The following is a 17,167-nucleotide window of genomic DNA, read 5'->3' as shown; positions in this document are numbered from 1 at the left end:
CTGTGCTGGTGCCTGTCGATAAGCAACATCCCTACAAACCGATATTAAGAAAATACAGCAGCTGGCTATGAGAGCCACACAGTGTGTTTCTAGATAAGAGTGCGTGACTATCACGAGGTAACTGAGAGGACTCTTTTCACAATGCGTGACAAGGAGGAAGCCACAGAGCAGGAAGCGGCAGGACAGCCAACATGTGCTGTGTTCTCTTTCCTTCAAAAGGAATGTCTTAGGATGGCTCTGCCTGTGATGGAACACCATGACCAAAGCAAGCTGGGGAGGACACGGCTTATTTGGTCTATGCGTCCACATCACTGTTCATCATCACTGCAAGTCGGTACACGAACTCAAACAGGGCAGGAACCAGGAGGCAGGAGCTGATGCAAAGCCCATGGAGGGTGCTGCTTACTGGCGTGCTTCCCTTGGCTTGCTCAGCCTGCTTTCTTACAGAACCCAGGACCACCAGCCAAGAGATGATACCACCCATCTTGGGTTGGACCATTCCCCATCAATCACTAAGAAAATGCCTACAGCACGATCTTATGGAGGCATTTTCTGAATTGAGGCTCCTTCCTCTCTGATGACTCTAAGTTGACATAAAACTTGTGCAAGGTGAGAAAGCTTTTAGAACTTAAAAAATCAACCCTGGACACAGTAGGGGCATCTCCACCTGTTTCCTAGTTCCATGTCTGTTGCTGCAACAAAAACCGGACAAAAGCAACCTAGAAGACAAAGCGTTTGCTTTCGCACAGGTGACAGTCCACCACTGTGGGGAAGGCAAGGCAAGGATCCAAAGCAACCAGTCACATCCACGATGAAGAGCAGAGAGAGAACGAACATGCTTAGGACCCAGCTTGCTTCCTCTACTTCTACACAATCCAGGACCCCTAACTAGGGAATGACATCGCCCACAGTGGACTGGGTCTTCCCACATCAGTTAACATTAGTCATCAAAACAATACCCCCACAGCCATGCCCACAGGCCAACCTGATCTGGGCAAACTTTAACTGGACTCTCTTCCAGGTAACTCTAGGGTCTGCCAAGTTGACACGCTACCCATCACAGCTGAAAGAGAGATTCAATCAGATCCGGAGGCAAACAGAGTTGAGGTAAACACCCCACTGTCGATGGGATAAATACTTTGTCCTCTGTCCCTCGTTATCAGTGAGGTCACTAGAAAGACCAGGTCACTCCTCCAGGTCACCACCATCAGCTTCTGCCATCCCCTTCCTCTGTGTCTCCAACAGCTCCCCTCTCCAGTCCTGGGGTCCATTTACTTCATGCTAAGGCAAGGTTAGGGTTCTTCTTTTAATCCTCAGGAAACTCACCTTATGTCGGAGGCTTTTCTCTAAATTTGCTCCTAAACCATCCACAGGCACCCAGCTCAGCCAAGCTGTTACCACCCCTATCTCTCTCCTACTGTGGAGGCTTGTGGTAAGCAGCAAGGACTAATGTGTGGGATCAAGAGAGTGCCTACTGTACACAGGAGCTACTGTTCTGTGGGGCACCTCGTTCGGGGTCTCTCAGAGACTGCAGGAGGCACAGCAACAGCCACAAGCTTAGGTTTTCATCCCCTACCACGAGTGATGGAGGTGTTCTGTAACTTCGCCCTTTAAGCAGGATGGTGTCTTCTGCCCACTGTCTCCTGGCCTGTTAGGATGAGTTAGTTCTAGGAAGGGCGCCATAACTTGGGCTAGTTGGCTGTTTCCCTCACCTGACTTTCCTGTGAACCATAACCATTGGCCTGCAAGCGGGGCCAGAGGTGAGCCGGAAACCTGGTAGCCATGGCTTCTACCCCAGGGTCCGCAGAATAGGGAGTTGGCCACAGGAAGCAATGTCGGACTACTTCCGTGACCACCAGCCCACGCAGCCACCCACAGAAAGAGGCGCTGCTTACCCAGAAGCTTCCTGCCCCGTCTCACAGAACACTGGCTCCCCGTTCTGGGCTTAACCGCCACTAACTGCCCACTCCTCAGGTTTCCTGGCCTCCCATTGGGTCCATTCCTGTCTACAGTTTAGACGTAGAACGTCGGCCCTCACAGAGTTCCTGGAACTCTGCCTGCTTCAGCCGCCTTCCTCACTCGCTCCACTGGGGCCTCCGGATCCACTCAAGAATAAAATCCCTTGCTCGGGTAAGCACTTCGCTTCGCTAGACCTCTAAGGCCCTGTGCAGGCTTTAGTCTACACCTTTCTCCTGAGCCACTCTAGCCTCTGAGATCTTTGAAGGCAGAGCCAATGCGCTAATTTTGTTTTATGAGTTCAAGGTGACAAGCCACAGCAGAGCCAAATAAGTCTAAGGAATTGATTCTTCGTTGGACTAGTCCAACAGCCTCCCAAAGAACCAGGGGCTGTAATGTGTTGTGTGATCTATTGAAATTTATACTAAGCACCAAGACAAAGGGTTAGATGCTAAGAAAAAGACTCAGGAGGTAGCAGAACCATTTCCCAGAGTAGAGGCTTGCAGCGAGACCTAAGGAGAGAGTCCAAGAGGCCTTGAATGGACAGGAGAGTCAGAGGATGGAGTGGACATCAGGTTCCTGGATTTGGGGTCTGGGGGAGATCCACAATGACAAGTTCCAGGGTCAGACAGAACAAGGATGGTGTAGAATCCTAGAGGGGACAGGAAAGGGTGGGACCTACGGCTTGGACCAGCTACAAGGAAGTAGAAATCCACAGCAGGACCCAGAGGACGCTGGGAAAGCTCAGGTGTGGCCGCCAAGACTATTATTAGACAGACACCTCTGACCACAGCCAGGGACGGCTGTCAAAGCCAAACAAGGGCACGGGTGTTAATGCGGACCTTCTCCCCCTCCATTAAGGAGCCTCTGGATGGTTGTTAATGTGGGAGATGGTAACAATCCCATCTGTACCTGGAGGGTGGTGGACTAACGAGGAGGAGAGAAGAGAAACCAGGCAAAATGATTAGCTGCTTGGGCACAGCTTACAGTGCTCTGGACGCATTCACTGAAGGATTCCCGCTTTGAAGGCTGTGTTTGCCCATGGCAGGAGGCTGCACTGTGACAAGATTTAATCTTGACATATGAAACTACACAGACACCTTAGAGCTATTGCACTCACGTTAATGTTTGAAGGCCACACGTTTCGGATCCATCCAGGGTCTCTCATTATTGGAATCTGAAAAATGAAAAACATTAGAAGTTAGAGGGGTTGGAGAGATGGTTCACTGGTTAAGAGCATTGGCTGCTCATCCAGAGGACCTGAGTTCAAGTTCCAGCACCCACATGGCAGCTCACAGCCATCTGTAACTGGAGTCACAGGGGATCTGACACCATTTCTGACCTCCAAGAGCACTCACAGCATGAACGTGGTGCACAGACACATGCAGGCAGAACACCTTCCACATAAAAATAAAAGATATATATATATACATACATATATGTATGCATACACATAAATATGTGAAGTTAATTAGAGCTTTAAGGTAAGCAAACCATGGCCCTGTTCGTATGTCAAAGTCCTTATGTTTTTAAGTACTAAGAATAAATGTTGAGGGCTAGGGACATGACTCAGTTAGCAAAGCGTTTGCTGACAAGCATGAGGCTCTGAGTTCGACCCCTAGAACCCATATAATAAAATTGAGCATGGCAGCATGAACTTATAATCCCAGCACTAGGAAAGAGAGACTTCCTGGTCAGCCAGTCTAGCCAAATTGTTTGCAATCCAGACCAGTGAGAGACCCTGTCTCAAAAACCCAAGACAGGGTCTAGGGAGAAGGGTCGGTGCCTAGGGTCATTTGCTGTGTAAGATGCGGACCTGAGTTTGAATTCCTAGCACTCACTTAAAAAATAGGGTGAGCCCCTTCTCTCAGTTAAGGGAGAGGTGTCTCTGTGGCTGTGTAATTAATGCCCATGTAACAGAAACCGAAGCTACCATTTGGCCAAAGTCAGAGAAATTAATGTTTTATATTTATTGTGGGATGGGAAGGGTGGGGTGAACAAAACATGAGCCCCTGACACTTTGTCAATTTTAGTGAAGTTTTTCTCCATATGCAGCTTGACCAAGCTTCAAGTACCCCTCAACTTCTAGGACTGAAAAAGACCAAGGGGTGGCCAGAATGATCCCTAAAGATCCCACACATGATAACAGAGATGTAGCCCTACTCTCTGCCCCCATGCCATCCCCACAAGACTCTGGTCTGACCAGAGCCGTGAGGAGGTAGAGAGGAACACCCCACTTCAGTAAAGGAAAACAAGGAAAAGCCATAAACAAAGACAGACTTGTATCTTATTTTGTATTTTTTTAAATAAATACACTTTACATTAAAGAAAAAAATAGGGTGATCATGGCGGTGTCTATGTATATTATACCCCAATACTGGGGTAAAGAGGATATTCAGGCCAACTGTAACAGTGAGCCTGCCTCAAGGCAGCAAAGGGAAGAGGGATGGAGGAAGACACCAGAGCTCCTCCTATGGATTCTGCATGAGAATTGATGGGTATTTGGGCACTCACACTCACGCTCACACATACACATACCACACACATACTCACACACACTCATACATATTCACATTCACCTACAATCACACTATACCACACACACACTCACACACACACTCTCTCTCTCTCTCACAGAACAATAACCATATGTCTTGGTTCACATCTGTAATCCTATCACTCAGAAAGTTGAAGCAGGAGGATGACAGAGAGTTTATGGCCCACTTACACTACATAGTGAATTCCAGGACAGCCTGGACTACAATAAGAGTAAGATCCAACCTCAAAAAACAAAACCTCTAGCAACAAAAAAGAGGGTTTTTTTAAAGAGACAATAGGAACTCTCTAGAATTGGCCAGTAGTAGGGGTTAGAGAACCAGCAACTGTGCTAAAAACCACAGGACAGAACACGTTAGCAAAGAGAATTCCAGCTCAGCCTAAAAAAGAATTCAGGACTAAGCAGCACACCGTGACTTTCCTTAGTACCTAGAATGTGATATGGTCATAAATGCCATTCCTTCCCTCCTTCTCCATCCCATCATCCTACACGAAGCACACACAACCTGCAGGTGAAGCCACAAGGGCAGGCAGGCAGACGGCAATAGGACCAGAAATCAGGAGAGAGCACCTCAGTGCAGTCACACCTGTTTCTTGGGTATCTGTCACTGCACAAAGCCATCTTGTTCAAGGGGATCCTATGGGCACTGTGTGAATGAGTCTACAGAGACTAAAGGGCAAAACCTAGTTCCCTGGTACAGATGCCAGTATCCCGGAGGGCAAAACCTAGTTCCCTGGTACAGATGCCAGTATCCCGGCGCAGTGTGCCCGTGCTAAAACAAACCAACCACACCATGTCTTTTCTACAAAGGACTCAATTAGCCCCACCCAGAGTGTGTCACTATGTGTGGTTAGCCCAGCTTTGTAAAGGTTGTGCCAGCTGTCCAGGGCCTTTAATTAATTACATTCCAATTTTGCTCAGAGCATGCCTTTATTAGCTTCCTTTCCCATGATAGTGATAAAATACCCTGACAAAGCAACTTAAGGGAGAAGGGATCTATTTCAGCTCACAGTTTAAGTCATCCTGATGTGGGAAGCTGGCGCAGCAGGAACTTGAAGCAACTGGTTACATTGTGTCCATAGTCAAAACACAGAGTAATGAATGTATGGAGGCTGTCTGGCTCAGCTCCTTTCTCTGCTCTGTGAGGTACAGGATCCGCTGCCGAGGAAATGGTTCTGCCTGCAGTTAAAGTGGGTCTTCTCATTGTATTTCACGTGATCTAGACAGCCCCTCACAGGTATGCTCAGAAGCCCACTCATCTCCCAGGGGATTCTAGATTACATCAAATTGACAAGCGACACTCAACTGTCTCAACATGATTTGAGCTCACCTAATACAGCTCTAATAGCCAAGTCCCCAAGTCCCTACCCATCCCCTCTTGCTACCTCTTTGACTGAGCTGGCTTTTCCAACCTGCATTTGTTGGGTTGGACGACGGTCTGCTGGTGAATTGGTGATGTTCTGCATTGTTTTTTGTTGAGTGCCTGTCAGAGTCCTGTGCTTGGCTTGGTTCTGGGAGCACAGAGATGGGTGAGATGGAATCCTCCTCTATGAGTCACTTAGGACTCGTGGAGAGCAAAAAATGCAAGTAAAAATATTAAACGGCCAAGGTGACCCTCAAGAGATGCCCAGTGTGATGGTTACTGTTAATTACCAACTTGGAAGATTCTAGAATCAGCTTCTAAGGTAGTCTCTCAATCAGAGATTGTCTAGATCAAGTTGCTCATGGGGGGAGGACTGTTGGTTGTGTTAACTGAGGTGGGAAAACCTTCCCATTATGGGCGAGACCATTCCCTAGGCAGGAGACCCTGGACTGTGTAATCATAGAAAAAGCAAGTTGAGCACTCGTGTGCATGCATTCATTGCTCTTGACTGATGATGTAACGTGACCAGCTTCATGTCCCTGCTGCCTCAGATTTCCCACAGTGATGGACTGCTACCCAGAATTGTGAATCATTTAAACCCTTTGGCCCTCAAGTAGCTTTCATTAGGCATTTTCACTCTCTGAAAAACAAAGACACCTAAGGAATAGTAAGAGCACAGAACAGGAAGCTAGTGGGTCATCTACCTGCATGGACTCAGACTGGAAAAGGCTCCACACCATGAGTGAAAGACCGCACCTGACGACCATATCCGGGGGAGAAGCAGGAAGTCAATGCTTCTGCAAGCATAAGCACAGAAGGAGGCTGGCTACTCAAGGAATGGAGACCCAAGCCCCACAGGGACCCTGTGGGTGAAGAACCCTGCAGCATGCCCAGGAGTGAAGGGGACAGGAGGCCCCCCAGGGAAGGATCCAGAGGAGTCCGGACTTCTGTAGGCTGTGTCTGCAGCATTTTAAGATCGTGTTTCTCAGCCGAGATCTTTGCAGGAGACTATTGTGTAAACCAACAAAGGAAAACCATCCAGGTCAAGTCTGGAGGGGGCAAGAGCGAGCTATCATGGCATCGTGGGCACTAAATCACCCCAGAAAAATCCCCCTGATTGAAGATCAAGGGGAGCAACCTTTCCTCCATCTACATTACTCTTCTTTACAACACACTCCAGCTCACTCAGCTTCTGAAGCCCAGCCTTGCCCAGTGCGTCCCACAGGCCACGCCTCCTGCCTGGAACACACTTCAGCTGCAGAGACACTGCCAAGTGTGCCCGCTCCTCAGCCAAGCTGACCTTGGCCTCCTCACCTCGATCGCCAAGGACTACACCTTCTTGGAACACCTGCGTGGTCCCCCACAGCACTTAGCACGGCTTGCAAATGTGCATCGGTTTGCACACGTGTTCAGCTAATGACAGCCTCCTCCCTAAGGAGCATGGCCTATTCTTGTCATCTAATGCCCCGAAGCCTCTGGCCACGGTAGGTAGTCATTAAATATTGCTGAATGGAAGAACAGAGGTGTAATTGTCTCAACATTCAGAGACAGACACTGGAGCCCAGAGGGTCAAGAGAGTTAGCCAAAGTTACACAACCAGCAGATTGGGGTTGGGGAGTTGGGGTTAGTCCCAGGTTCCAGTAACTTCAAATCCAGGATGTCATCCGTATTCCAAGCAGATGGCTGTGGGAGGGGCTAGCACAGCCCTTATTCTTCCACCTCCCCTACAAGGGAGGGGTCTGTCCAGTTCCCTCGGTAACTGTCTGCAGCTATTTGTGCTTCTACCTGGGCTCCAGGAGTTTTCCCCTAGTCACATCCTCATGCTACATGTGGGAGGGCTGAAGGGTGGCCTCACCCAGTGTCCACATATATGAGCGGCTTCTGCAGGACCTCCTGCAGGTGGGCGGCCAGGCTGAGCACATTCTGCAGAACAGACCCAGTGAATGTCACCAGAAAGGAGGGCCCAGGGCTGAGGGCTCCAGATGTGAGATGCAGAGTAAATTCCATCCTGGAGTGTGGTGAGGGGCATGGTGCTACCTGCTCCAATATTGTCTGACGCCAATGGTATGCACAACGTGACCTGTGGCCCCAGAATTTGTGGATACTCTGTACCGGGGACACCAGATGTCCTTAGATTTAGTGAGGGGTGCAGAAGATGATGGATTTAAGCCCCAGGGCAGAAATCACTGTTCAGAGATTCATGAAGACCTGGGACGGACAATTACTGGGAGTCTTCCAGCTCCTGCCTCTGACGCAACAGGGTCATCCCAAGGCCTGCTGCTTCCTGCCTACCTATACCCCAGAAGTGTGCTGGCCACGGAAGGCAGGCTTGAGCTCTGAAGACTCTGTGTACACATGAGAAAGTGTGTGTGTGTGTGTGTGTGTGTGTGTGTGTGTGTGTGTGTGTGAGAGAGAGAGACTGTGTGAGAGTCGTTTGTGGGAACGTGTGTATGAATGTTTGTAAATGTGTGTAAGTGTATGTGACAGACTATATTGCCTGTGTGCACATGCATGCATGCATACATGTGTGCATCTATTCTAGATTAACAATGTCCTCAAATTCCTCGAGACTCACGGCACTCAGGCAGGAATTTACCATCCTGCCTTTAAATCTGAGCCACTTGAGTGACTGACTTAACAACACGAATCTCCTCAGAGGCCAGGTTGTGAGAGTCCCTGTGGCACCTTCCTCTGCCTCCGCCATGCTCCTTCTTGAAGTGCTGACTACCAGGTTAAGAGCCCTAGCTCTGAGGAGCCACCCCTCAGGGGCTTGTGTATGACTCCTGTCCACAGTCCCCACAGTGCTGGGCCCTCCAGCTCCCTTCCCCCACAGGCTTAGATGGGTTCCTCCAAACCAGCTCTTCTAGCCGGCAGGTACCACTGAGTCAGCCAACACTGAGGGGCAGAAGAATCATCACACACACTCCAGACTTGAAATGTCCCCTATGACGAACGTGGTGACTTAAGTCAGTAAGTTTTCTTTTCCTTTAAAAAAAATGCTTTGTGTCTTTCTTACTTGGTTAACATTTTTAAATCTTTAATGTTTTCATTAGCATATATTGATTATACATACTGAGTTTCATTGTGGCATTTCAGTACATGCAGATAACTTATTTTGATGCTACTCAGCTCATTACTCCCTCTTGTTCCCCTCCTGCCCCTCTGATTCTGGTTCTCTTCCTTCCGAGTCTTCCTTCCACCTTCACGCCTTTTTTAAATGACCCGGTGAGTTCCATTAGGGTTCATTACAGGAGCATGGGAGGGGGCTGTTTGCAGGAGCACGGGTAGGGCATTGGTTACAGGAGCATGTAGCTTATTAGGGCTACACTATTGAAGAAAACATCCCTCCTTCTGAGCCGAGCAACCATCACTTGCCTATAAATGCTCGGTGAGAGGTGGGGCTGCATGGGTCCCCCCCTCCCCCAGTCTTGTGCAGGTAAAAACAGTTGCTATACATGCAAGACTGCAGCAGCCCACGCCACGCCCTAAAGTCAACATTCCACACTACTCCCACCTACTTCCCCCAGACTATACATTCCGGTTAGACAGAGTCTCACCCATGTGGTGCAGGCTGACCTTGAACTCACGGAGATCTATCTGTCTGCCTTCCAAAGACTGGGATTAAAAGCATGCACTACCATGCTCAGCTCAGTTCTCACATTTCTTTAAACATTTATATTTTGTTTGTATGGATGCTCCTCCATAACAGTGTCTGGGGTCAGTAGGCACGTTGCAGGACTCAGCTCTCATCAAATTCAGATCACCAGCACCTAGCCATGTCACTGGCCTCTTCCATCATGTCTGCCCCTTCTACATGCTCCCTGAGCCTTGGAGGGGGTGATATAGTTGTCCCATTTAGGATCAGTTCTGACTCAGCAGTAACCACTGCTCACCACAAAAAGAAAAAGAAAACTAGTGTTTGTCAGCAAAGCTGAGAACAGCACTAACTCACAGGCACAAACAGAGTTGTTTAGAAAGAAAGTCTGCCAGGCACACCGTGTCCACTTAGCAAAACAACAGAGCCTTTCCCATAGGCAAGCCAGGAAGTGTCGGAGCAACATGTTCCAGAAGAGTAAACAGCCAGAACGGAGCATGCGCACAGGAGGGGACAGCAATTTGGACTCGGTGCTTCTATGTACAGTGGCATGCATGTACCTGGAAGGTGGTAGGGACACTGACTGTGCCTGTCTGGGTAAGAATGTCTGTCTTGTCTGTAGGGACAGTTTGGGCCTCGGTGTGATTCCCCTCCCAACCCCTGCCCTGAGTGTGTGTGTGTGTGTGTGTGTGTGTGTGTGTGTGTGTGTGTGTGTGTGTGTGTGTGTGTTTATGGCAAAATGACACTCTCTCTTGAGTGAAATCAATCACATGACTCACTCACCCTCCTGGCTATTTACAAAAAGCACCATGCAGAATCCACGTGTTTACAGACACAGATGCTTCTGTGTGGGGTCAGGTTGACTGGGAAACTGGCCAAGCCTAGGATCCAGAGCTGGCAGGCAGCTATCCCAGCCTCCTCAGTCTCCCTAAAGCCCTGGCCTCCAAGCCTGGAGACAAGCCCAAGAGTATTGGCTCAGAGCCACCCCTACTCCAGTCCCCCCAGCAGGGAGACATTCCCAAAGGGTTTTTCACAGTGCTTGAGTCAGCTTTAGTAAATATCAACTCCATGGTGGGTCACAGAAGTGTAGTCAGAATGAATGGCTATCAAGAAGAGATGTCTGTGCCATAGTGACATGGGGGGGGCGGTTACTAAGGAGACAGAGACAGAGTCAGAGATGATAGATACAAAGGTAAAGAGATGGATCAGTAGGGATAGACAGACAGACAGAGACACAGATTAAAAAGAGACAAAGATAGAGAATCAGAGAGACAAAGACAGAAGAATAGTCATGGAACAACATAGGTAAAGATCAAGAAACAGGGTTAGAGAGCTAGAGTTGGGAGCCAGGGAAAAGAGAGATATACAGGGTCATACAAAGACAGATGCTATAGAGAGAGACTCTGGAGGTGGGGACAGACAGGCAGAAGGGAACTGAGGGAAGGGGAGGCTCACTGCAGCCTTCCTCCTGGCCATCCACACACTCTCTGTGGGTTCCTATTGCACACGGTTTATTCCTAGCCAGGCCATGCCAAGGATGACATGCTTGTCTTTTTTGAGACTATAACTGGCAGATTGAACTATGTCTTCCTTAAATTTATTTTGGGGTTCTTTGAGATAGGATTTTACAATGCAACCCAGTTGTCTTGAAACGTATAGTAATTGTCCTGCCTCAGTCTCCAGCATGCTAGGATTACATGCAAGTGACACCATGCTCTGCAAGTCTCACATTTCATATGTTTCCATCTATTTGAGTGGTTTGGGGATTTTGAGGCACTAGAGGCAGAAGGCAGGGTCTCACACATGCTAGACACATGTCAGACACATGCTAGACACATGTACCATCCCTGAGCTGCACCCTCAGCCCTCCTGTCTGGTTACATTCTGCTGGACTGATGTCCTTCCAGGACTGACCCTGTCTGTGAGGCAGCCTTTCACAAGCCAACCAACCAAGTCAGGACCTATGCTCCAACTGCCACCTCTCTAGGCTCTCACGCCTTTGGGCCTCCAATCTCCTGTCTGTCCTTTTCACCTCCATTGACCATCACATGACGAGGTCAGCTTCCCTGTCCCAGATGATTCAGGAGGGCTGGTCCTGGTCTGGGTGTCTGACCTGACCTCTTCTCTGCCATGGAGGCACCATCTCTGTACTTACCTGGCTTGCAATGCCACCCAAGCAGCCCCTGCTTCCCTGCCTGCCCTACATGATACCCCAGGCGCCCTGCTTCCTAGGGTGCCACTACACTTCCTGCTCTTCACGGCACTCATGTTCATGCCTACATGTCTAGCACATCTTGTTAAAGCAAATTCCAACTAAATTAAAACTCCTGGCTTCCTGGAGCCCTTGACACAGAAAGAAGGTGAAACTCAGTGGAGACAGGCAAGGTGACATTGGTATACTGGTAACCAGACACTGCAGAGGCTAGCTCAACAGGACAACATGGGCGACAGCCTAGCCAAACAGACTTCTGCCAACCACAACAGACACATCAGCCCTGGATTCCCTATAAATGACACAGGCTGCTTGCTATCCTATAGAACACTAGAATTTGACCAGCCGAGCTCAACCCTAACCCATCACAAACATTGTTTTCTCTGCTGTAAGAGAGATATGACAGTTAATGCAGGAGTTAAATGGCACAGCATGTTTTTCTATTAAACTCGGTTAATCCTCTAAGCACTGAGGGTGTTACCATCACGGTCCTTTCTTTGTTTTGTTTGTTTTTGCTTTAATGAAACAGTTTCAGCAAAGTTAAATCTCTTCCCCCAGGCCACACCAGCTTGTCCAGCGAGATTCATGTTCAGTTTTCATGTCATTTTGAACACAGCTCCTGCAAGTGGACGCAGCCTTTCCCTGTCCTGCCCCCTCCTCCCACCCCCATACTAGCCTGGGAGTGCACCAACGGTGGCCGCCAGCCTCACACAGCTTGTTCTTTAGAGCAGGGTACATGCTACATCGCTTAGTGACCCTCAGCTCATGAACGTGAAGAATAGAGAACAAGGGTGACATCACTACTGTTTGTGGCCAGAAGGCATTGAAGACTTACTTAGACCCTCACAGCATCATGAGGTCGGCGCCATCAGAGCAGCTGCGTGTCCCCATGTCACAGGCTTGAAGAGTGGGAAAGGCGATCTAACTTTTCCACCATCAGGGACAGATGGAAAGATCAGATCTTGCTTCCTCTTCTGCCACCTCGATCCCACATGCCACATGGACTCCACACCCCTAGTGACACAGCCCCTATCCAGTACTAGGTACAGGCATAGCCATGGGAGTTCTTAGAAAGTTGAAATTCACACAGCCCATTATTTATTTGTTTATTTATTTATTTTGTTTTGTTTTGTTTTTCAAGACAGGGTTTCTCTGTATTGTTTTGGAGCTTGTACTGACTGGAACTCCATCTGTAGACCAGGCTGGCCTCAAACTCACAGAGATCCACCTGCCTCTGCCTCCTGAGTGCTGGGATTAAAGGCTTGCGCCATCATCCCTGGCCTTAAATCTTCTTAAATTTGAAGTTGTGTTTTTAACTGGCATACAAAGTAACAGGTTTCCCTGTGGCATTTTTATACATACTTAGTCCCCTCCCCCCACTTCTCTCTTCTCCCTGATTTGATCCTGGCTGCGTCCCTCTACCCCAATGATGGGGGAAGTCCTGTACATTTGTTAATAAAGCACTGTTGGCCAATAGGAATCTAGATGGGTGGGACTAGGAATCCAGGAGGATTCTGGGAAGGAGAAACACAGGAGAGTCAACATGTAACGCCATGGGGTAGGAGCCCGGAACTATTCTCCGGTAAGAGACATACTTAGATTAACAATTATGGGGTAATTACTTAAGTCAGAGCTAGCCAGTAAGAAACAAGCAAAGGCGGACAGCTTCATAATTAATATAGCCTCCTGTGTGTTTATTTGGGGACTACAATGCGGCAGAGCCCAGGCGACTGGCGGGGGATAAACCAAAGAGGCTAGCAAAGAAAAAGCTGCTCTTAATACCCCGATATTCCTTTTCCTCACTTTCAAATCTCATGAGCTCCTTCACCCTCCCACCCGCCTCTTTTAAATCATCTTCCCCCTCTAGTTTCCCAGCTGCTACCCACACTCACTCCTACATACACATATAAAAATCAGAAGCTGGTTTACACATGCAAGAGAGAATAGTCTGTGTTTATATTCCTGAGCCTGGCTAACCTCACTTCTTATATTTTCCAGCTCTATCCATTTTTTACCTGTAAGTTTCACAGTTTATCTTTTCTTTATAGGTGACTGAAACTCCATTGCAAGCCAGTGGCACACGCCTTTAATCCCAGCACTCGGGAGGCAGAGGCAGGCCAATCTCTGTGAGTTCGAGGCCAGCCTGGTCTACATAGTGAGTTCCAGGACAGCCAGAGTTATACAGTGAGACCCTGTCTCAAAAAACAAAATGTGTATATGTACCATAGTTCATTATCAATTCTTTGTTGATGGGTATCTGGGTTAACTCCATTTCCTTGCTACTGAAGTAACAGCATTTTGCATGTAAATGGAGTACCTGTAGATGTGCCCTCACAGCAGGTGGGCTCAGTAAGAGTAGGAACTTATGATAGGGGCTGACGCCCTGCACCTGACATTGACCAGTGTACTCTAGATTTCGCAGCAAGCCTCCTGCTCACAAATGCAAAGCCTTGACCTTCTCCAGAGCACAGCAGATTCTAGCTGAGCAGGTTTGCTCACACTGTACAAAGCTCCCCTTTGGGAGGCCAGCCCAGAACTACAGACTGTTAAAGGACACGGTGCACTTTACAGAGTGGGAGGAAAGAATTCAGTCAATGGTCACAGTGTGGCTGCATGGCATCTGGCCACTGACAACTATGACATGTGACTCTAAGTCGTCAATTCAAAAGTGAAGTGTGGAGAAATCAGTTTATGATGACATCAGCGCCTAGACACTGTCCCCGAGGTACCTGGACTGTTCTTGTATTTCTTAGAAGAGGTAGGTGCATGGCAGCCAGTTCTAGCAGCTATGATCAGGAGAGAAGTTTCAAATAAATAACTCTGAGAAAGCCCTTTGGCCTCTAGAACATCCAGTTCCTCCTCTAAAAGCCTCTGACCTCCTGGGACAGCCATGGTGACGTTACCAAGCATGAATAAGGCTATGCACAGTCAGCTGGGTCCCTGCCAAGGCAGCCAGCAGTCAAGAGTCCCCCTCCCCCTGCCAGCCTTGGTTAAGTCTTGCTCTATTTGAGGATGAACTACATGAAAACAGACTCCCACAACCCGGAAAAGCCAGTACCTGGGCAGTATTCTGGGTGAAAAGGTTTCCGTAGCTTGGGAGACAATAATGGCACAGTCAGTACGGCATAGAGCAACACTGCAAGGCCACCACTGGTCTGTCAGGGCTGAGAAGCCACCCAAAGCCCAGATGTGTGACAAGTCAAGCCTGTTTTCCTTGCTTTGAGAGCTGTCCTCAGGAGACCCATTGCTGAACGCATTTCCCTCTGAGTATGATGAGGCAGGGCTTGTTCCCCAGCCGGGATAGACAGGGAGGGAAAGGCTGTGATACGGATGAAGATCACCTCCAGGTGCTCACACACTGGTGAGGACTTTGGGTCCTGGGACTTGTAGAGCCAAGTGCATCATTCTGGCTGTTTTGTTTTGTTTTGTTCCCTCTGTAATCAAAATGACCTCTCCCAAGGCCAGCTCCGTCTCTACCCAGGCTCCCATTCCCCACAGGCCCTCTAGAGCAGTGGTTCTCAACCTTCCTAACGCTGTGACCTGAAACACAGTTCCTCATGTAATGGTGACCCCCAACCATAGTTATTTTTGCTGCCACTTCACAACTGTATGTTTGCTAGTTATGAGTCAAAATGCAAGTATCTGGTATTTCTGATGGTCATTTGATCCCAAAGGGGTCACAAGCGACTCACAGGTTGAGAATCATTGCCCTAGACAGCAGAGATGAAGCCAGTTCTTTGTAATTACCTCCAGCAACCATGTTCTCTTTACAGATAACATAAAGATATAGGCTACTTTGAGTCTGAGTCATAGTTCAAATGTGCCCCGGTTTAAAAAAAAATGGTGCCATTGTCTCTGTGTCTCCAAAGGCAAGCCACAGAACGTGTACCTCCAATTCCTCAGCTATAAGACAGAGAAAACCGTTACTCCCAGGAGTAGGTCAACATTTGGTAAATTAAGACCTTGGAAACCACATATATGTGTGTTGGGGGTAAGGAGTGGATCAGAGACGCCCAAGGTAAGGAGGGGCAGAGGATATGATGGGGGAAAGGGAGGCCTTGGAGGAACACTTACACACACCAGTACCACTGTGCTAACCTGGTCCCTTGTCTCTCCCAGTGTGCCACATTAAGGACTTCAAGCTGGCGATTATGGACCAGAACACTGAGTGAGAAATGACAGTCTTTACTTAGAGAGCTGACTAGACAAGAAGGTGGTCAGGTTAATCTCCAAAGCACGGGTTCTGTCTTGCGTCTCATCTCTTGCCAGCAGGCTTTGTAGGGAAGGGTGGAAACAAGGGTAGTCCATCAGTCCTTCCAGGGTTCAGTCTCCCTCGTTGTCTAGAGATCTGGACTCGGAGACTTTGAAAATGTTGACTGGGGGACAAGTGAGGTGATCCATCGGGTATAGGCTCCTGCTGACCGGAGGTCAATCCCTGTGTCCCACATGGTGGAAGGAGAGATCGAGCTCTCACAAGTTGCCATACATGTGAACCACCATGCATGTAACACCCACACCCAAAATAAATGTAAGGAAAACTAAAATGGCCAATATGTTTAGAGTGCATCGGTGTCAACATAGCACTCTTTCATAGTGACCTAGGCTTCAGAATTAACTCATAACTTTAGCACTGTGTACCCGGTAAGCTATTCGTGACCCATACATGCAGATTCCTTTTTGCAATACACAGCACAAATGTCCCATACAATATAAAATATAGCAGGTCTCCTGTTCATCCCTGCTGGGCCCTAGAAACTCCTCCATCTGGAACACTTGCCCGCAGATTCAATGTCATTTCCTCTGTCCCCTTCAAGCCATTGCTCAAATAGCATCTTCCCCTGAAGCCGCCACTGGTGCCATCTGCCCTCCTGCTCAGAACCCTCCCCTGAAGCTGCAGCCAGTGCCATCTGCCCTCCTGCTCAGAACCCCAGGTCCCTGTACTCTGTTTTATGTTTCCACCCCTATAACACATCACAGAGAGTTTGGTTCCACTGTGCATGGCCTATCCCGAATGAGAGCTCCAGGGAGGCCAGACTGTAGTCTGGGTCTGTGCCCTGTGGGCAGATCTGTTTGGGAAGTTTCTAACACACTTCCCAGGTAGATCAAGTGATAGTTGCGGAGCATCCAAGCACATTACTTAGCCGCACCTTGATTTATTTCTTCATCCATTCAGAGCAGCCTTTCTCCACAACCTACAAAAACCTACTCTCTTTCCATTTGGAGCCCTAACATTCTGCACCAAAATGACAAAAGAACAAAACCGTGCTTTGCTCTGATGAACCTTCTTGGACAATGACACTCTGACACAGACAGGACCTTATGTAGTCTAGGCTGATTGCAAACTCGCTATGTAGTCAAGGGTAACTTTGAACTCCTGATCCTCCAACATTCACCTACCAAGCGCTGGGTTTCCTCACAGGACTTCGGACACCTTCCGGGACTCAGCTGTGAGGTTGTCCCCAACTCTCCAGCGCCATCTAGTGT

The 17,167-nt window shown here is 48.6% G+C and overlaps 1 long non-coding RNA gene across 1 annotated transcript; it reads left to right on the top strand.

Moving 5' to 3' along the window:
• Positions 1 to 2,031: 2,031 nt before the first annotated feature.
• On the top strand, positions 2,032 to 16,227 carry LOC121133776. The gene is made up of 4 exons (XR_005870754.1): positions 2,032 to 2,130; positions 13,732 to 13,809; positions 15,553 to 15,701; positions 15,803 to 16,227. It is a non-coding gene; the product is annotated as an uncharacterized LOC121133776 (long non-coding RNA).
• Positions 16,228 to 17,167: the final 940 nt, after the last annotated feature.

Source organism: Mesocricetus auratus, unplaced genomic scaffold (genome assembly GCF_017639785.1).
Source record: "Mesocricetus auratus isolate SY011 unplaced genomic scaffold, BCM_Maur_2.0 Super-Scaffold_100024, whole genome shotgun sequence".
Taxonomy (NCBI): Eukaryota; Metazoa; Chordata; class Mammalia; order Rodentia; family Cricetidae; genus Mesocricetus; species Mesocricetus auratus.
This window is presented reverse-complemented; position numbering and strand designations above follow the sequence as displayed.